We start from the raw sequence: 21,800 nt of genomic DNA, 5'->3' as shown, positions 1-21,800 counted from the left end.
ACTAGTATTTCTTTGGTTTTGAGATTGTGAATCAAGGTAGAATTTGGTGAATTACACTAAAGATGGAGTTTAGAGGAACTTGTTGTGTCAAAGTTTTAGAATGTGCCATTTTTACTTCTGTGGTACCAGACAGAGATCACAGAATCATAGAATCATAGAATAGTAGGGTTGGAAGGGGCCTACAGTGCCACTGAGGCCACCCCCCTGCTCAATGCAGGAATCCAAGTCAGAGCATCCCTGACAGATGGCTGTCCAGCCTCATCTTGAACGCCTCCAGTGTGGGAGAGCCCACCACCTCCCTAGGTAATTGGTTCCATTGTCATATTGCTCTAACAGTCAGGAGGTTTTTCCTGATGTTCAGCTGGAATCTGGCTTCCTGTAACTTGAGCCCATTATTCCGTGTCCTGCACTCTGGGATGATCAAGAAGAGATCTTGGCCTTCCTCTCTGTGACAACCTTTCAAGTACTTGAAGAGCGCTATCATATCACCCCTCAGTCTTCTCTTCTTAAGGCTAAACATGCCCAGTTCTTTCAGTCTCTTTTCATAGGGCTTTGTTTCCAGTCCCCTGATCATCTTTGTCGCCCTCCTCTGAACCCTCTCCAGTTTGTCTGCATCCTTCTTCAAGTGTGGTGCCCAGAACTGGACACAGTACTCCAGATGAGGCCTAACCAGTGCTGAGTAGAGGGGAACTAGTACTTCCCGGGATTTGGAAGCTATGCTTCTATTAATGCAGCCCAAAATAGCATTTGCCTTTTTTGCAGCCACATCACATTGTTGGCTCACATTCAGCTTGTGATCGACAACAATTCCAAGATCCTTCTCGCTTGTAGTGTTGTTAAGCCACGTATCCCCCATCTTTTAACTGTGCTTTTTCCTTTTAACTGGTTTCTTTTTCCTAGGTGCAGAACTTGGCATTTATCCCCATGAAATGTCATTCTGTTGTTTTCTGCCCAGCGCTCCAGTCTATCCAGATCACCTTGAATGTTGTTTCTGTGTTCCAAAGTATTAGCTATCCCGCCCAATTTTGTGTCATCAGCAAATTTGATCAGCATTCCCTGCACCTCCTCCTCCAAGTCATTAATCACAATGTTGAAGAGCACTGGGCCCAGGACTGAGCCCTGCGGTACCCCACTCGTTACCTCTCCCCAGTTTGAGAAGGTCCCATTGATAAGCACTCTTTGAGTCTGATTCTGTAGCCAACTGTGGATCCACCGGATCGTTGTTTCATCTAGCCCACTTTGAGCTAGTTTGCTCATCAGGATATCATGGGGCACTTTGTCGAAAGCTTTGCTGAAGTCGAGGTATATGATGTCCACAGCATTCCCACGGTCAACAAGGGAGGTGACTTGATAAAAAAATGAGATCAGATTCGTCTGGCAGGACTTGTTCTTGACAAATCCATGTTGGCTTCGAGTAATCACTGCATTGTTTTCAAGGTGCTTCCAGATGGATTGCTTTATCATCTGCTCCAGAATTTTCCCAGGGATTGATGTCAGACTGACTGGTCTGTAGTTCCCAGGTTCCTCCTTTTTGCCCTTTTTGAAGATAGGGACCACATTAGCCCTCCTCCAGTCATCTGGCACTTCCCCCGTCCTCCATGATTTCGCAAAGAGAATAGACAGCGGTTCTGAGAGTTCTTCTGCTAGTTCCTTTATTTCTCTAGGATGCAGTTCATCTGGCCCTGGAGATTTGAAATCATTCAAAGTAATTAGGTGTTCCTTGACCATATGCCTATCAATCTCAAGCTGCAATCCTGCCCCTTCAGCCTGTACTTTGCATTTGCCAGGGGGGCCATAGACCCTCTTTTGGGAGAAGACTGAGCCAAAGTAGGAATTGAGTACCTCTGCCTTTTCTTTGTCATCTGTTATCATTTTGCCATCCTTATTTAATAGCTGAACAACCATTTCTTTCCTATGCCTTTTACTATGCACGTATCTGAAGAAAGCCTTTTTGTTGTTTTTAGCATCCCTTGCTAACCTCAGCTCATTCTCAGCTTTAGCCTTCCTGACGCCATCCCTGCAATTCTGGGCTACCTGCCTGTACTCTTCCTTTGTTACTTGGCCTTCCTGCCACTTCCTATATGTGTCCTTTTTTGTTTTCAGGTCATCCCTAAGCTTTTTGTGAAGCCACATTGGCTTCTTCTGTTGTCTTCCACCTTTTCTTCTTGTTGGAATTGTTTGTAATTGTGCCTTGAGAATTTCCTTTTTTAAAAGCTCCCACCCATCTTGGACTCCTTTTCTCATTAGAGTCGCTTGCCATGGGACCTTACTGATCATTGTTCTGAGTTTATTAAAATCAGCTTTCCTAAAATCCAGGGTACGCGTTTGACTACACTCGGCTTTTGCTTCCCTTAGAACCAAGAACTCAAGTACAACATGGTCGCTTTCTCCCAGAGTTCCTGTAACTGCTACTTTATCCACTAAGTCACCTCTGTTGCTTAGGATCAAGTCAAGGATAGACGATCCTCTAGTTCCTTCCTCTACTTTCTGTAAGAGAAAGTTATCCGCCACACAAGTCAGGAATTTCCTGGAGGGGCCATGTTTTGCAGAATTTGTCTCCCAACAAATATTGGGGAAATTGAAGTCCCCCATTACTACTACATCATGCTTCCTTAAAACATTGGCTATTGGCTTTTCAAAAGTTTCATCCTCGTCTTCTCCTTGACTGGGTGGCCGGTAGTAGACTCCGACCACCAGGTTCCTTTTATTCTTTGCTCCATTTATTTTGATCCAGATGCTCTCGATGGGGCTACCAAGCTCCTCCTCCTGTATTTCTGTGCAGAGATATGTATTTTTCACATACAGTGCAACCCCACCTCCCTTTCTGTTCCTCCTGTTCTTTTTGAACAAGTTATATCCTTCAATTGCTGTATTCCAGTCATGACAGTCATCCCACCAAGTCTCAGTTATACTATCAAGTCATAATTTCCCTCCTGTATTAAGAGTTCAAGTTCGTTCTGTTTGTTTCCCATACTCTGGGCATTAGTATATAGACATCAAAGACAATGTGCTTCATAGTCTGGCTTTCTTCCTACATGTGTCTGAAGACTATTATTGGGCACTATTAGAGCTCTTTTCTCCGTTGCAGTGCATACACCTACGTCCATTGTTACCCCCAACTTTGCATCTCCCTTCCCCGCAGGATTCAGTTTAAAGCCCTCCTGATGAAGTTCTTCATGCTGTGGCCAAACACATTCTTCTCATCCTTTGTGAGGTGCAACCCGTCCCATGCCAACAGCCCATCTTCCAGGAAGTATAGCCCGTGGTCCCAGAATCCAAATCTCTCTCGTCGGCACCACCTTCATAGCCAGTCATTCACCCGGAGTATTTTTCGTTCCCTTCTATCGCTCTTCTAACTACTGGAAGGATGGATGAGAAAACTATCTGGGCCCCAAAGTTCTTGAGTTTCCTTCCCAAAGCTTCAAAGTCTGACATGATTTCTTCGTATCTTCACTTGGCGGTATCATTTGTTCCCACATGGATGAGAAGAAAGGGATACCTGTCAGTGGGCTTTATGAGTGCAGGCAACCTTTCAGTCACGTCTCTAATCCGTCCTCCCAGGAGACAACATACCTGGTGAGTTCACGGGTCTTCGCGACATACTTGGGTCTCGATCCCACGCAGCAAGGAGTCTCCCACTACTACCACTCTTCTCTTCTTGTTGTAGGCCTGGGTTTCATCACCTCTCTTTGACTGACCTTCAGCCTCTTGCTCACTCTCATGCAGGTTGCCCTGTGATTCTTCCTCTGCAGACTGTCCTCCAGTCTCATCCGCAAGTACCTGGAATCGGTTCCACAGCTCCACTGCTTCCACTGGTGCAGAGTAGAATCTAGTTCTTCTCCTAGCTGTCACCCTTTTCCAAGGAGTATCCTCTACTCCATTTTTCTTCACCTCAGCATTTCCCACTTCTGCCTCATCTTGCTGTTGCTCTTCAAGCTTCTGGTCTTCCCTTTGCTGCTGTAGTTCCCCCATTCTGTCCAAGAACTCTTCGTGTTCTCTTATTCCCCGGAGGGTCGACAGTCGCCGCTCCAGTCCACTTACTTTTTCTTCCAGCAGCGTGATCAACTTGCACTTGTTGCAGGTGTAGGCCATGTTGTTCTCAGGCAAGAAAACAAACATTGCACACACCTTGCAGGTCACCACCACTGCAGGGTCTTGTCCTTCCATTGCCTCTTTTCCCTTTTGTGTCTAGCTTTGTGATTGTTCTAGACTAGCCTGTGCCTGCTCCTCTACTCAACAGAGGTTAAAAACAGAGTCCCACTGGTGTGGAAGTGTGTGTTACAAGACAAATAAATGAAAAAAAGTTAGTTAAAAAAGAAAAAAAATGTTAGGGACCTCTCCCTTGACCTCCCCTGCCGAACTCCCCTGACCAATTCCTGTTTGCTGTCCCTGTCAGCTCACTCTGATCGCTCGCTTTCTGGGAGCTTGCTTGCTTCTGTAGTCCCTGGACCAGCTTGCTCTGCTCTGCTCAGCTGGGAGGCGGGAAACAGACTGAAGCTTCCCGCCCACTCAGCTGCTGGGAGTACTCAGGCCACCCCCCCCCCCCAATTCAGTTGGAGCTCTCAGAAGCACCTGGTGAGCTCACAGCCACTCAGAAGGATAAAGGGCAGCCCCCTGAGCTTCCTGTAGCTCACTTACCTCTTAGCCTCTATCTCCTTTGTCTCTTCTACCACTGCAACTCCCCTGGCCAACTCCTGTTTGCTCCCCCTGTTTGCTCGCTCTGGTCGCTCACTCTCTGGGAGCTTGCTTGCTTCTGTAGTCCCTGGATACTACAGAAGTACTACAGAGATAATATGGGAAGTAGTATGCCACAGACTGCGCTACTTGCAGCAGCCAATCAAGTGAGGAATTTGCCTTTAATGTGACTCAACTACAGAAAAACTGGTGTAAGACTAGGGCCAGTTCTGGTTCTAACTCAAAAGTTTCTGATAGCCAAATTGATTGTCAGGGCATTTGTGCACCAGATGCTCAGTTCACTTTTCTCTGGATCCCCTCTCCCCTGATCTCCAATCCAAAACTTGTTTCACTTAAATGCCAATCCATTAGTAAGCCTATGGAAGCCACCAGTATAGAACAGAGCATTTAAGGCTTGGATTTTGGTGTGCCCAAAGCCACAGCCTCAAACACCTTCAGACAGGCCACTCTATTTCTTCTCAGTTGTTGAATGAAGGCTTGACAGTGCCTACATGAATCCCTGATGTGACTCCCCCTCATGTACAGAAAATGAGCATTTGTGGAAAAAAAGCAACCTTCTGGCCCACAGGCACCCAATGAAGGTGCCACAATAAATTTGCACCAAAGGCACTGACAAAAAAGCCGGAAAGAAAACAAACTGCAAAATGGAAAAGAATGAACCGTGAGATGATGGAAAGAATAAAACAAACAATAAAATAAAAGGAAAATTATGTCCTTTTTGTCTATCATAAGCGGCACTCCCTAAATGCTCCTGCTGTGGTGACTGGGAAGAAACTGAGCAGGAAAGTGGGACCCTCCCCCCCCAAGTATGTGATTAGAGGGTGGGAGTGGAGTGACCTCCAAAACTCTAATCTAGCTGTAATACTTCCTGAAATAGGCTCTGTGCAGATGCAGAACCTTTATGTGGGACTGCACAGAGATCACAAAGAAGAGATTGGGATGAATCCTGTTTTGGATGGGGTTGCACTCCCCAGCACCAGCTCTTCTGCCTGCGGTAGGAGAGCACAGACACACCACCCCCATTGCCAGCACCATGTTCCCGCTACCTTCACTGTAGTTTTTGCTGCAGTGGCTGCATCTCCCCACCCCCCACTGCCACCACAATGAGAATGACCTGGTGGGTGGGTGGGCTCTCTGTAGAGTTGCGTCAGCTGGAAAAGTAGCCAGCGCAGCCCAAATGCTTGGTTCTGAGGTGGTCCTTCCTCAGAGCCAGGCATTGTGGGAGAGGTGTCCCTGGAGATCACCTGCAGTATATGTTCTTTCCTAGGGGTGCCTGATTTGGCTTTGGTGACACATGCCTTAGTTACATCCCATTTGTACTACTACAATGTACTCTACATGGGATTGCCTTTGAAGACTATTCAGAGAATTCAGCTGGTTCAGAATGTTGCAGCCAGGCTGTTGATTGGCACACCAGTTCAAGTTGGTATGTGACTCTTAGGTTACTAGGCACAATTCAAAGTGCTGGTTATGACCTATAAAACCCTAAATGGCTTAGGAGCAGGCTACCTGAAGGACTGTCTTCCCCTTTACAAGCCTGCATGGGTATTGAGAAAGGCCTCTCTCTCTCTCCAGCATGAAACTGATGTGTATTTGGTAGCAGGGCCTTTTCTGTGACTGCACTCAGACTTTGGAACTCCCTACCAAAGGAAATCCAGCTAGACCCCTTGATGATGTTCCACTGATATGTAAAAAAAACCTTTTAATTTAAACAAGTGTTTGGTTTATAGAGTGAATGTCTTGTTCCGCTGCTCAGTGTTTTAATATGTATTTTAATCTTAATATGTTTTTAACTGGCTGCCATCATCTTGACGTTTTATTGGCTCTTACCTGACTTATGCTATTGTATTGTGGTATTGCTTATGTTTGTTGTTTGGTTATTTTTGTCTATTTCATTTTTTTTCATATTATTTTTATTGTCTATTTCATTTTGCTCAGATGGTATATAATCTTCAGTAACTAAACCTAATGGTTTACAAAATCATCTACCATCTCAAATAACCTCACTAAGGATGTGTTTGCATATATATTTACATAAGCATCAGCAGATAGGCACTAGCTAAAATGTGATAAGCACAGCCTAGTTTTGCTTCTATTGTGGTGAAACTGCTTGATGATAATCATGTAAAAATTTGATAGGTTACATATTCAAATTCTGAAATGATACCTATAGTGCTTACTAAATAAAGAATAGAATGTTTGAATTCACCAGGAATCTCTGATTGGTTCACAAAATATCCTTTCCCTTTTGTAATGCACTTTAACCAAGGAATTAAGCTAAGGCTGTACATCATTCATAATTTATTCCTCCCCCAGGAAACCAGGCTTCTATAAAAACATCTCTTTGCACATCTGGTAAAGTCACCAGAAACACAACCAGTCTTATTGTTTTTATAGGATTTACAATAAGTTTGTGAAGCTAGGTATAGTGGTTTTGTATGAATGACAATAAAAGAAGTGATAAAAACAGAGGGGGAATAGGAAATTGATAGAAGCCTCTTAATTAAAAAAGTGAGAAATCCTACTTTTGGGATATTTAGGATAGGAATAGGAATCAAACTGTAACATGCGGTCTTAATTAAGTCATGTGTTTTGAGGTAATAACTTAGTTATCCATTATTAGCTTCTGCCTAAAGGAAGTACTGTAAGGATAAATATCTTCAGCACAAAGGGGTGCTTAGATGCTACAGCAGCGGGAGGAGATACACTGGTATACGTCTAGCAACCATTTCCTACACATACAGTTGTGTGTAATGATATTAAACGCCATGTTTACTACTCATTTTGTTTCCAGGCCATTATTAGTGACTTTTACTCAATGCAGAAGTGATACTTCAGTTTAACAAGCAATGCCAGCTACAAAAGTTGCATTTAAACTCCAGTCTGTTGTAATAAGGCCCACGTTACATAGTCATTGGTTCTGCCAGAAATATCAGAAGGTCTGTGGTGAGTGGAAGCGGATGGAGACTCTGGGTATTTGTGAAGTGGCAATAGAAGCAAGAATGCAGATAGCGTCCCAGGCAAGTGGGCTGGCTGAAGACAGTAACAAATGGCCTGGAGACACTGTAATGGCAGCTGCACAGGTGTGACCATCCTGTGTGTTTGCTACAACAGGGAATGGGTATGGTTTGGAAAGCTATGAGCTTGCATGAGCGTGGTCTGAAAAGAGCTGGCTAGAGGAGCTAAAGGAATGAGGGGACAAAGATGGGGATTGAAGCTCAGCTACACTGGAGCAAGAGAATAACCCAGGATCCCATTAATGTGTGCTAAGCCTCTCTCTCTCTCTCTCTCTCTCACTCACACACACACACACACACACACCAGTTCTGAGGCTGTAGTGCAATTCAGCTGCTAGGTTTCATGAGACCAAAGTCCAGTCCAGCAGCTACCCAGACACAGAGGCTGAGAGGCAATGGGTGCTGATTGAGGAGGCACCGGCCTTGACATAATCACCGAGCCTGAGGCCCCTGAGGCTCACCTGAGCCCAGTTCTATCAAAGGCATATTCACCTCAAAGGGCCTCACACTCCACTACGCCATGCCTGGCCTGAGCTCATGGAGAGATGATGGACCGCTTGGCTCAAAGTCAGATAACCATCCCTTTACAGTGCTGCCTGCATGTCTCACCAACGAGGCAGAGCTCCGGTCAGGCTTAGGGAGCATAAAAGGGCTCAGCTGAGAATAGGGTGGGGCAGTATTTCTCCTTTTTTGCTGGACATTCATCACCACTGAGGGTAAGAGATGTCAGCAACTTTTGTAGGGGCATGAATGTTGCCACATTTTGAGGTGATTAATGGTTTATCAAGTTTCCCCCCTTTCTTTTACACTAAAATTAGCTAGGCCACTGCTCCAACCAGCGCCTTCACAATGCTTGGTAGCCTGGCTGCTGCATGCTTTGCAAATGGGACTTGAAATCCCCTGGGAACAATGTTATGTGATGACATAGCATAGTTCCCAGGAACGTTTCTGAAAGAAAAAGATGGCTGCCTTCATGCATTCAGTCATCTCCCTGCCCCCCAGGAATGCCCCTGGAAATAGCGCTACTTGATGACAATCTTCAGAGAGTGTTCCCCCCATTCCCCCACTCCTCAAATGTGGAGAAGAAAAAGCGGCCCAGACCTAGTTGAGAATGAGCTTGCATTGGAACAAGGAGCCTGCTCCATGGTCTCTGTCCCAGGTCCTGAGAGTCCTATCACTAACCACCCTTTGCTTTCAGGAACCCTAGTCTTCATTATCTTGCCTATTGGTTTCTCGCCAGTCCTCCCCCACTTCTGTCCCAGACTGCTCACCTGATTTGCACCCTCCTGACTTGTCCATAGGTTCTGCTTTGCCAGGACACAGCACTGGGACTATTTAAGGAAGATTTCCTCACTATCCAACTACCAATATTAATTCAGCTGCTTTACTTAGCAGTTGTAAAAACAACAACAACAACAACAACAAAACTATAGACATCTCTGCAGAGATCTGGTCCTAGTTCATTCTTAGAAAAATTAAGCCATTTAAATATTTTGTGCTTAAAAAACATATGAATATACCTGGTGTCTTCTATCCCCCTTTGATATGACTGATCATATAAATTAATTGACTGGTAAAAGAGTAACATTCAGATTTCTTCCTGTGACTCTAAAGCAAAGACTTATCAGACATAAGATTTGCTTTGCATACTACATGGTACTGAGCACAGCATGATTACTGAGCCATCAGTTATTTCCTTTTATCTCAAAAAAAGGGGGGGGACTCTGCTTTCACATTATTAAAACCCCCCCACATGCTATGAAGTTCCAATGTGAAGAATTTTGAATACAGTCCTATATGAAAAATATACATCTAGTACAAGAGGAAAATATCAGAAAGAATGAAAGGTAGTGAAATATAATCTGTGTACAACAGAAGGTTCATTGTTCAGGAGGCGGCAACAAAAAACGTCCCAAAGAAAAAGAAAATCAAGAAGGCAAGATGGCTGTCTGCTGAGACACTGGAAGTAGCCCAAGAAAGAAGGAAAGCAAAAGGCAACAGTGATAGGGGGAGATATGCATTCCAATTAAATGCAAAATTCCAGAGGTTAGCCAAAAGAGATAAGGAATTATTTTTAAACAAGCAATGTGCAGAAGCGGAAGAAGATAATAGAATAGGAAGGACAAGAGACCTCTTCCAGAAAATCAGAAACATCGGAGGTAAATTCCAGGCAAAAATGGGTATGATCAAAAACAAAGATGGCAAGGACCTAACAGAAGCAGAAGAGATCAAGAAAAGGTGGCAAGAATATACAGAAGATCTGTATAGGAAGGATAATAATATCGGGGATAGATTTGATGGTGTGGTTAGTAAGTTAGAGCCAGACATCCTGAAGAGTGAAGTTGAATGGGCCTTAAGAAGCATTGCTAATAACAAGGCAGCAGGAGATGACGGTATCCCAGCTGAACTGTTTAAAATCTTGCAAGATTATGCTGTCAAGGTGATGCATGCCATATGCCAGCAAATTTGGAAAACACAAGAATGGCCAGCAGATTGGGAAAAATCAGCTTATATCCCCATACCAAAAAAGGGAAGCACCAAAGAATGTTCAAACTATCGAACGGTGGCACTTATTTCACATGCCAGTAAGGTAATGCTCAAGATCTTGCAAGGTAGACTCCAGCAATTCATGGAACAAGAATTGCCAGATGTACAAGCTGGGTTTAGAAAAGGCAGAGGAACTAGAGACCAAATTGCCAATATCCGCTGGATAATGGAGAAAGCCAGGGAGTTTCAGAAAAACATCTATTTCTGTTGTATTGACTATTCTAAAGCCTTTGACTGTGTGGATCATAACAAATTGTGGCAAGTTCTTGGTGGTATGGGGATACCAAGTCATCTTGTCTGCCTCCTGAGGAATCTGTATAACAACCAAGTAGCAACAGTAAGAACAGACCAGGGAACAACGGACTGGTTTAAGATTGGGAAAGGAGTACGGCAGGGTTGTATACTCTCACCCTACCTATTCAACCTGTATGCAGAACACATCATGCGATGTGCTGGGCTTGATGAAGCCAAGGCTGGAGTTAAAATCGCTGGAAGAAACATTAACAATCTCCGATATGCAGATTATACCACTTTGATGGCTGAAAGCAAGGAGGAGCTGAGGAACCTCATGATGAAGGTGAAAGAAGAAAGTGCAAAAGTTGGGTTGCAGTTAAACCTCAAAAAAACCAAGATTATGGCAACCAGCTTGATTGATAACTGGCAAATAGAGGGAGAAAACGTGGAGGCAGTGACAGACTTTGTCTTTCTAGGCGCAAAGATTACTGCAGATGCTGACTGCAGCCAGGAAATCAGAAGACGTTTACTTCTTGGGAGGAGAGCAATGACAATTTTGATAAAATAGTGAAGAGCAGAGACATCACACTGACAACAAAGGTCCGCATAGTTCAAGCAATGGTATTCCCCGTAGTAACCTATGGCTGCGAGAGCTGGACCATAAAGAAAGCTGAGCGAAGGAAAATAGATGCTTTTGAACTGTGGTGCTGGAGGAAAATTCTGAGAGTGCCTTGGACTGCAAGAAGATCAAACCAGTCCATACTCCAGGAAATAAAGCCAGACTGCTCACTTGAGGGAATGATATTAAAGGCAAAACTGAAGTACTTTGGCCACATCATGAGAAGACAGGAGACCCTGGAGAAGATGCTGATGCTAGGGAAAGTGGAAGGCCAAAGGAAGAGGGGCCGACCAAGGGCAAGATGGATGGATGATATTCTGGAGGTGACGGACTCGACCTTGGGGGAGCTGGGGGTGGCAACAGCCGACAGGAAGCTCTGGCGTGGGCTGCTCCATGAAGTCACGAAGAGTCGGAAGTGACTGACCGAATAAACAACAACACAACAGAAGGTACCATTTTGCAAGGACTACATCACAAGATGACATCAATTATCAGGATGAACAGAATCTAGGCAATCAAGCAGGACATCAATATGCCTTCTACACCAATAACAATAACAATTATATTATTTTTAAAAGTTATAAATTGTCAATGGTAAAATATCCAGGATCAGAATTCATTGCAGGTCCAGTGTTAACTTCTATGAACAACTACAACTGTTAATGCCTAGCAGAATGATCATCAGTATGAAGGCCTATATTTACTTTCTCCATTGTAAGTCAACAGAAGCCTGAGTGACTCCAGCAAGGTGGTTAATCAGTGTGGTAACAGCGCTAGATTTTTGCATCCTTGCAAAAAGCAAATGCATCCTTGTTTGCAATTCTCCCATTGAAGTCAATGGCTACTGCTAGCTATTTATTTATTACATTTTTATATTGCCCAGTAGCTGAAGCTCTCTGGGCAGTTCTCAAAATAAAACTTAAAATCATATATGAAAACATAATGTATAAACCTTTTAAAAGTTTTAAACAACAACAGAGTAAAACCAAAATAAAAAGCAAAGTAAAAACCAGCAGCAGTGCAAGATATTAAAAAAAATGAACATAGTTTTAAAAAACTGAATGACTAAAAAGCTTGAGTAAAAAACTCTTCACCTGATGCCCCAAAGACCATAATGTATGCACCAGGTGAGCTTCTTTAAGGAGAGCAGTCCACAACTGGGATGCCACTACTGAAAAGAGCCTCTCCTTAGTAGCCATCCACCTTATTTGGTGGGAGTACCCAGAAGAGGGCCTCTGAAGTTGATCTTAGGGTCCTGGCAGGTATATATGGGAGGTGATGATCTTTCAGGTAACCTAGCCCCAAGCTGTTAAGGGCTTTAAAAGTTAATACCAGCACTTTTGATTGGGCCTGGAAACAGATGGGAAGCCAGACAGCTCATGAAACACTGGTGCGATATGACTGTATAGGTCACTCCCTGGTAACAATACCACTTCCCTAATTTGGTCCAGCTGAAGTTTCTGGACTATTTTCAAAGGCAGTCCCACATATAATACATTACAGTAATCCAAACAAGAGGTTACCAGAGCATGGGGAATTGTAGCTAAGGTATCTCTATGCAAATAGGGTTGCAGGTGGTATATTAGCCTAAGCTGATAAAAGGCGTTCTATGCTGCTGAGGCCACCAGTGGCTCCATGGACAATGCTGGATTCAAGAGCACCCCCAGACTATGAACTTTATCCTTTAGGTGGAATGCACCCTCCTCCAGACAGGTTGGACCTCAGTTGAGCAGATGAACCATCCACTAACAGTACATGTACTGTCTGGATTGAGTTTCAGTTTATTGGCATAAATCCGGTCCATAATTGTACCCAGGCATTGATTGAGAACACTCACTACCTCATCTGGATTTGATGAAAAAGAGAGCAAATTGATGACAGCTCAGTCCACATCCCCGGAAAACATCTCCCAGCAGTTTCGTGTAGATGTTGAGAACATGGGGGATAAAACAGAGCCCTGTGGAACCCCACAGCATAACTATCAAGGGACAGAGCAATAATCTACCAGACATCACCTTCTGGAATCAGCCATCCAAGTAGAAGCAGAACCACCACAACACAGTACCTCCAACACTCAACCCAGATAGCCTATCCAAAAAGATATCATGGTTAATGGTATCAAAAGCTGCTGAGAGGTCCAAGAGAGTCAACAGAGTTGTATTCCCTTTGTCCTTCTCTTGGCAAAGGTCATCCCATATGGTGACCAAGGCAGTTTCCATTTCAAAACCACGCCTGAAGCCTGACTGAAATGGATCTAGATAGTAAGTTTCATTCAAGAGTGCTTAGAGTTGGCGGGCAACCACCTGAGTGAGCTTCTTGCCCAGAAAAAGGGATTTTGGCAACTGGCCTATAATTGTCAACATCGTTTGCATCCAGGAGGTTAGACTTCTTCAGGAGTGGCCTAATTACCACTTCCTTTATAAAGGCTAGTACCACTCCCTCTCTCAAGGATAAATTCGCAACCTTCTGGGCCCAGCTGGAGATCCCCTTCCTATTAGCCATGAAGAACAAGAACATTATTACTGGAGAAAATAAAGATAGCACATCATAGGGCTGGTTTAGACACTCTGACAATAGCCCACATATGGAACTTGGTTCTTTTACTGTGCATAAGAAATCACATGTGACCTGGGTGTGCATAGGGAGAAAGCACTGCACTACAAACCAGGTGGAAAACTGGCAGGCATTACACCTGCATGCACACACCCATAACATAAAGACCATTCTATTCTATAATGGCACAAAACTCAACCATTTAAGATATTCCATAGGATAACTTCTAGAATGCATCAGCAGTCAAGAGCTAACTGAAGTGGCAACAAATATGCAATTACCTTGCAACACCATGGGGAGTAAAAACATAGCCACTGCAGCCTGGAGGATACTAATGTGAGATGACAACAGGGAATTACACCAGTGAATCATATCCCAAGCAGATGTCCTATTCCTGATAGTCAAAATTCCTGATGCTATGCTAGTCCTGGATCTTGATATCCCTTGCATTGTCTTTCAACAAAGACTTCAGTGATTAATGGATAGTGAAGAACTCTGTCACTTCTCAGCTCTCGCCCCACCACCATCTGGTCTATCAGTGAGGTCTTCCTAGGAGGCCTGCTTTTCCAAAATGGTTGTATCCTGTTACCTCAAATTGACCATTGCCTCCAGGAACCTGCATAGTTCTGTTCTGAGTTCTATATATACAGATGCACCATTGCTGAACCAGCTGCTTCACTGCATCAATATTGATTCAGAGTTAGGTTTCTGCAGCAAAATCTATTGCATTTCCATTAGCAAGACTGCAAATGATCAAAACATAAAAGGTTCCATTTATATCTTTCTAGCTGCATACTGCAAAACAAATGCACAACTACAAAGCAACTTGAACCGTAGACTCTTGATAACATCTTGCCTTATTGCCAGCTGTTGGGAAAGACTCATATCTTTTTTCGTTCTAAAAGAATAATGACTGCATGCAAACTGAAGAAAAACTGCTTAGTACAAATTGGCACAAAAGACAAATATGGCATCACCAAAACAATGAAAACAGATAACTGAGGGTAGATATTCTCACTGATTAGCTAAATGGTAATATAATATGGAGGTGGGGTTAATAACATGGTGCATAAGCCATTGCTCTATTATTAAAAATGGCATCAGTATTATGCTACCAACTGTTAATCAAGAGGGAAAATCTGCAGTATTACTAATTTATTTCACTGTGCTTATATAAGCAATTTATGATACTTCTGAAACGTAATAGCTTGTTGTCGAACACATATGCACTCCTGGTTATTTAACATTAACTTGATCAAAATCACGTATATGACCTAAGAAGACAGGATGGCAATTTTCAAATGGGGTATAGATACGCTGAACCCTTTCCATTTAGAAAAGTCTCATACATTGATTATGTGGTTAAAGGCACGTATTAACTTTCCTGACTCTTGCAGGTTCAAGTCTGACTTGTTTTCACTTTATGCCTAAACTACATCTTTGGAGCAAGTGAGGTTTGTGTGCACATCATAAACTCTGCCTCTCCCTAATGGGGAAAAGTTTAAGGAACAGACAGAACAATGAACAACCTCCATAACATTGTGTGTATGGGTATGGGTGTATACGTGCATGACAGGACTTTCTTTCTTCCAGACTTAGGACTGTACTCTGGAGGATTTCATAAGATAGAAAGTTTCTGCCATTTGCTCTGCACAGTAGAAAGGCACAGAGGTGATCACAATGGCTGACTATTCTAGCTCTCTTCTGGTTTTCTTCTAGTTTTCATATCAGAACAGGGATATGGAGAAAATGTAGCTAAAAGCAAAGGCTAAGAGGAACAAGGAGGGAAATAGGTGGTGACAGAAAGATAAGTTGAGGGGGAGTGAGTAAATAGCTAACCACTCCTTGAATTCAGATATATAAGGCTGCTTTCATTTCTACGTTTTCAATTTTCAGTCTCAGGAGATCAACTCGGCCAACATAATGTGCTCCATCACTTGCAACTGACTGCCACCCCATCCAGACTTCGAGAGGCACAGACTGCAGGAGACCTCAGACATCACTGGAACTACGCCTGCCTGCAATGATCCCTAGAGGCCTAAGACACTTGAGAATTCCCTGCAGGATAGGCACTAGCCAAAACATGATAAGCATATCCTAGTTTTGCTTCTATTGTGGGGAAAATGCCTGATAATGATCAAGTAAACCACCTGGCTTTGATGGGAATCTTTGCTACCCCCTGTAACTAGTTGTGGTGGCTGTAAGGATTCTATCCAGGGGAAAAAGGGCATAGGCTTCAGGAAGATTTTAAAGCTGCTATGCATTCTGATTAAATCACTGGGGGTACATTGAAGCTTAGAGGCCTTGCTGATTTGTAAGATCTATTCACAAAATGGATTAATTTTGGACACTCTACTTAATTTGTTTTTAATGGATCAGCTACAAATCAGTCTCAAGGTAGTCTGCACATCACATCTCCTAAGCATACTTACTTGCAAGTCCTATTCAACTTAGTGGAATATATGTCTGAACTAATATATTCAGGATCAGAGGTGCTGTATTAACATTCTGAGATAGGACTATCAAAAAGAGAACTTATGAAGCCCTTTGGGGTTCTCAATGTGGCCACAGCAGTCCTACCGTCCTCCACAGAAATTACTGAACTATCTTCATGGCTAGGAAGCTGATGTTTTCCATAGGGCAAAGGAGCTAGCTAACTCAGCCATGGCTGCTGCTGCATGCCCTAGCATCAGCTTTCATTCTGTCTAATATTAGCAGTACAAGAGGAGAAGAGTAGGCAATTGGGGGAGGGTCTTTGGAAAAGAGGCTTTGAATATAGGGATTATTTAGGATGGCAGGGCTGGGGAGTGAAGAGAGGTGTTGGTGTACTGGCTATAAATCAGGAAGTCCATAGCTTGAATCTCATCTCTGCCATATACTCACCTTGCGGCCTTAGATAAATCACTCTCTCAGCTTCAGTCCTACCATCTGCAACATGGGAGATAATACTGACTTACCTTACAGATAGTTGTAAGGATGTTGGAGGGCAAGCCATGGCTTATGGGAAAAGGGCTCAGATGGGAGTTGGGGCTATAGGGAGTTGCTCAGGCCCAAGATATGAGAGCTGGCAATTGGAGACAGTGATAATACTGATGAAAGGATGGCACATTGGAACTGGATGGTGAGCAGTATTTTTAGAAGTGTATTGACTGACTTATATATGCCTTTTTTACCTTGTTTCAAGGCAGTGAACAATCAAGTACAATAAAAGAATAAAACAGCAACAATAAAGCAAAACGAAACACAGAAGTATATGGCATGATCAGTAAAAACCCAAACACAAAAGCAAGGGGAGCAAATACCTTAAAAGGCAAATAAAATGCCATTAAAAGCTTGAGAGAACAGGATGTACTTTGTCTAGTAGGTAAAAGATAATAATGATGGCACCAGGTGCACATACTTAAGAAATTCCATAATGTGCCACCACTGAAAAGGCCATCTTTCCAGCCCCCACACAATTCAACTCAGGAGGTGGGGGCACCTGGAGAAAAACCTCCAATAAAGATCTTACTTGCTGGGCAAGGTCATGTGGAGAAAGGTGGTTCTTTGCATAACCTTGTCCCAGGCTGTTTAGGTGACATTTTGGTTAAAAAAAATGAAAGTGGCCCCAGGGCAACTACTGGGTGGGGAGCTTGACAACCCTATTCTAACAAGTCTTACCACAGAGTAAAAATAAAGACCACCACACTTGTCAAATAGCATACAAGTACTGCCCAGGAAAGCAAAGAGAGATGACAAATGAAAAGTAAAAGAAAAGCACATGAAATGAGAAAGCTGTGATGAAGTACCAGAAGGCCTGGAAAAAGAAATAAATCTACCACTATGCTACTGAAGGAAAATATGAAGCACGTTAACTATCTGATGCAAAAAACATTATTTGCAATTCAAGCTTTCCTGAGGAGTTACTGGTGGGGCCCTCATTGCATTGAAGCTCATTCATATGAAGAAACAAGATTCTCCTTTAAAAAAACCAGGCCTGCACAATGGGCTGGTTTGCATGATCACAATGAGGGTGTCTTGTTTCCCCTGCTGTGCTTACTGGCCAGATCTCCCTAATTACTCTCGCTGGCGCGGCTTACTGTGTCATCCAAACCTGCATAGCATGGCTTGTTTGGGAGGGACAGCCATCTTCAAATAACCCAGCAACAGCCCATGGGTTATTTGAGGGTTGCTGTCCCCTCAAACAAGCCATGCCGCCTGGGTTTGAATGACATGGCAAACTGCACCAGTGAGGGTAATTAGGGAAATCTGGCTGGCACATGTGGCAGGGTTAACAAGCCACCGTGGCTTGTTAACCACAGCACAATTATGAGAACTGGGTCAATATATGACCCAGCAAACTAAACAAAGTCCATGGGTCATGTATGGCAGCCCACCTGGGACTCAGGTGATGTTGGCTTTTCATTGTTTGTTGCCCGAGTCTGCAAAAATAAGCCTTGGGGCCATGAGAAAACTGGCAGGCCACATTACATGGCTGGTAGGCTGTGTTGTGCTTGGTGGATCACAAGTTTGTATGGGCCTGACTTTTGGCTCTGTAGAAAGGTGAGCTAAAACAGCAGCGTTGACTGAAAGAAAACAAACCAGAAGAGATGCTGAATTGAAGAATAAACGTAAAAAAAAGAAAGAAAAAAGAATCTACACAGCACAATGGATAACTAGCCAAAGCAACAAAATAAAAGGAAATGTTTATTCTTGTTTTTCTAATGGAAAAGGAAAGAGGGAGATGAGTTTACAGCTGGAAATTCCATTAGAACTTGTACATCAGAGTTGGTATACTGATCAAGAAATCCTTACTAGAAAAAGAGGATGCAAAAGTGAAAAAGTAATTATATTACCATTATTATATTGTATATATCCATTATTACTCCCCCCATATATTTACTCATTCTTGTGCATCTTGTACACAATGATTAAATGAATAAATGAAAAGTCAATACGGCTACATTCCACACCTACTTGGTTAGTTGTCTATGAAAACAAGACACTTGTGGCACACTTGCTACTTTTAAAGCTCTGTTCATGATCCTAATTAACTTCGTTTTCATCTCCACAGTAAACTGCATGTTTGCTTTATTAAATGTGTTTCTCAGCTATTCCAGAAGGTTCTAGGTGTGTCGCTAAAGAAGCTCTCTAAATTACATTTCCTTCTTAACCCCCTGTAAGCTTAGATTCAACTAAGCTTTCCTTGACAATCAGTTAAATGGCACTGGAACCACCAATTAAAAAGTTCTTCTGTTGATCAAGGAGCAAGGATACTCTTAAGCAGGGCTGCTGTTGCTGATTTTCAAGGACAGGAAGGCACCTGATCCAGGTTTTTGATCATCTTTTAGCATGCCTGTGTAACATTACTCACATACATTTTGATAGCCGTGCAGCCTGTGAAGAAACAAAGAGTAGGGATCTGGCAGGTGGAACCAGGTAGGGAATGGTAGGTAGAGCCAGATTTTGTTTAGCCATCAGAAGCCAGTGATAATTATCTTCATGAAAAAATACGGTACATTCAAATAGGCTCAATAGGCTGAAAAGGTTCAAAACTCTAGTAGCAGCAAAAAAATGTTTAAAATGTAATACATAATGGCTATTACAGAAATGATTGAAATAACATAACCATTATAGTAATTGAGATGCTTTTGGAGGGTTGTGAAAAAAATACAATTTCATCTGAGCATTATTATTCTGGAGAACAACACATCTTTACAGAGAGATTACAGGTAATGTCAAAATGTGTGTGTATGTGTGTATCTGTATGTATATTATTATCAACATTTATATACCACCGTATACTGCATGTCAATGAATGCATAAAAATGCTGTATTGCTTTTTCCTATTTCAGCAGAATAAGGGTTACATTTAATTTAAAATGAGAAGGCATGGGCAAGAAAAGAGATTATTTCTATATTGATAAAATACAAAGTATATGGTACTAAAAGGTAGACAAGTTCTTGAGACTAATGCAGCGGAGACAATTACTAGGATTGCCTCTCTCCCAGACTCCAGCAGAGAGAAGAATCAATTAGCCTTTGTCAGACTATGACCTTGAAGGATAGAGCCCCAGACAGAATATGCTGAGGTGGATGGAAAGGAGAGAAAGAAAATGGGATTCTGCAACTCATGAGAAGTCCAGTTCCAAAATTGACCTGTTAATCTCAAACTATGAACTATGACTGCAAAAGCTTATTTCTTAAGAAATAGTGGGATGAAGATTCAAATGCTTCCTAGGAATATATATGTACATACTTAAGTATCCACCCACCTCACACAACCCACCTACTGGAATTGTTTTTATCCTCCCCAATGACTTGCACTGCATAAAATACAGCAGTGCACCAGTTAAGTTCTCTTTTTATCGCTCTGTGTTATGGCAACTATCTTGCAGCTTTGCCTTTCCATGCTGATTCTATAAAGATTTTCATAGCTCCAAAACTTGCCACAGTTCCGCGTCAAACACTGCAATCTTATACATGTCTATTTAGAAATAAGCCTCCTTGAATTCAAAGGGACTTACTTCCAGGTAGTTGTGTACAGGATTGCAGCTTAAGTAAATGTCCTTACTCAGTGCAAATAAAAACAGTCAATGACAAGTTCCTCTCCCTTTCTGTACATATCTGTATGGAACTCAGGTTTAAAAAACACAACATAATAATTGCTGCAGTTCTCCAACAGTGTCTCCCCCTTATTTTGCAAATGTGAGTTGAGAGGACTGCAAATAATGATTTGCTGTTAGGCCATCTTTTTTAATTTTTAGAAACCCACTCTCTCCTTTTGTCCCAATTTCAAAATATTGAATGAGTTAAATCCTTCCCTGTCTTACAGAATCTTGCATGCTGTACATGTTTTGTTTTGCTTTTACAGCTCTTTGTCATTTTTTGCTCCTAAGGGAAGCCACTTTTCATAAATGATATGCACTTTGCCAGATGCTACTTTAAAACAAAAAGGAGAAGATGAGGAACTGTTTCTGGAATTAAAAATATAAAAAAATATACCCACTCTCATTTGCACAAAGCTGGTTAAGGTAATCTCAAGACGTGACAGTTACCTAGCCAATCTTTGACATACCAATCAGCCTGACCTCTACTTGCCTAGCAATCAGTCCGTTATTTGACAATCAACTCAAGGTAAGTTGTGCTTCATCCAATATTTCTGTAATGAATTCTCAAGGCAGAAGATACCTGAAGGAGTTGTGAGGCTGTGCTTTTTGAATTCCTTCTCAGTAAGACTCAGATTTGAACTATTATAATAACTGGGCAAGTTCTACAGCTGTTGTAGATGGGTGTAGCTCCACTGAAAAGCAACTGAGAATTCTTATTTACACAGTTCAAGTCATCTGGTACATGAAGACCGCAAACTTAAGCACACTTACTAGGCAGAAAAGTCCTACTGAGTAAACATGCACAAGATCCGTCTGAAAATGGCATAATTACTAACTCAGGATAACCAATGATGAGGCAAATCTTGTTCCATTTGACATGTATCTACCATGTATGGATATGTGGCCAATACGTGCTCCTCCAGAAATAACATCTGTAAGATATCTTAGTCAAAGGAAAGGGTTTAGAAGGAGGGGATAAAGGTTAGCAATCTTGCTAAAAGAGAGTAAACAAATCAAAGGAACCTGCCCTGTTTCCCACTGCAGTCTCTGTTAAAAATCATTGCCCTCTCCAAACACACCCCCTTTGCCTGTTCACAGCACGAGCTGCATTGTTTCAATAGTTGCATTTCAGTAAATGTTGGCAGTTTCATTCCCTAGCACTGGACTTTATTTTTGTAAACATTTTAAATAGCAGAAGGTTAAGACTACTTTGATAAGAGTTAGATGCTCACTCATACCTGGTATCCTATATCAAGCCACTTTGTTAAATTTTATTTATTTAGGAGATTTATATCCCAATTAGATAGTAACATTTTGTATGATTTCTTATTTGAGCAGTGAACGGGAATGAGAATCCACAGTTTAGACCTGCCCATTTAGACTAATCTGCGGAATTTAGAGTTAAATCAGAAAAGGATGGGGAGAGTTCAGTGAATTTGAAGAGATATTCCTGAGCATTTGGGAAAGGGCAGGCTCATATTCCTAAATAAATTGACACATTTTCCCTCCAAGGAAAATTTGTTAATTTATTTTTTAAAAAATTGT

General features: G+C 42.4%; 1 protein-coding gene across 6 annotated transcripts in view; it reads right to left on the bottom strand.

The window, feature by feature from the left end:
• LOC146352756 (pro-neuregulin-1, membrane-bound isoform-like) overlaps positions 1-21,800 on the bottom strand; it is a 273,614-nt gene that overhangs the window by 109,105 nt on the left and 142,709 nt on the right. The window lies entirely within an intron of this gene.

The sequence above is a fragment of the Heloderma suspectum genome, chromosome 2 (genome assembly GCF_057233095.1).
Source record: "Heloderma suspectum isolate Gila_16-S chromosome 2, 16-S_ref, whole genome shotgun sequence".
NCBI classification, from domain to species: domain Eukaryota; kingdom Metazoa; phylum Chordata; class Lepidosauria; order Squamata; family Helodermatidae; genus Heloderma; species Heloderma suspectum.
This window is presented reverse-complemented; position numbering and strand designations above follow the sequence as displayed.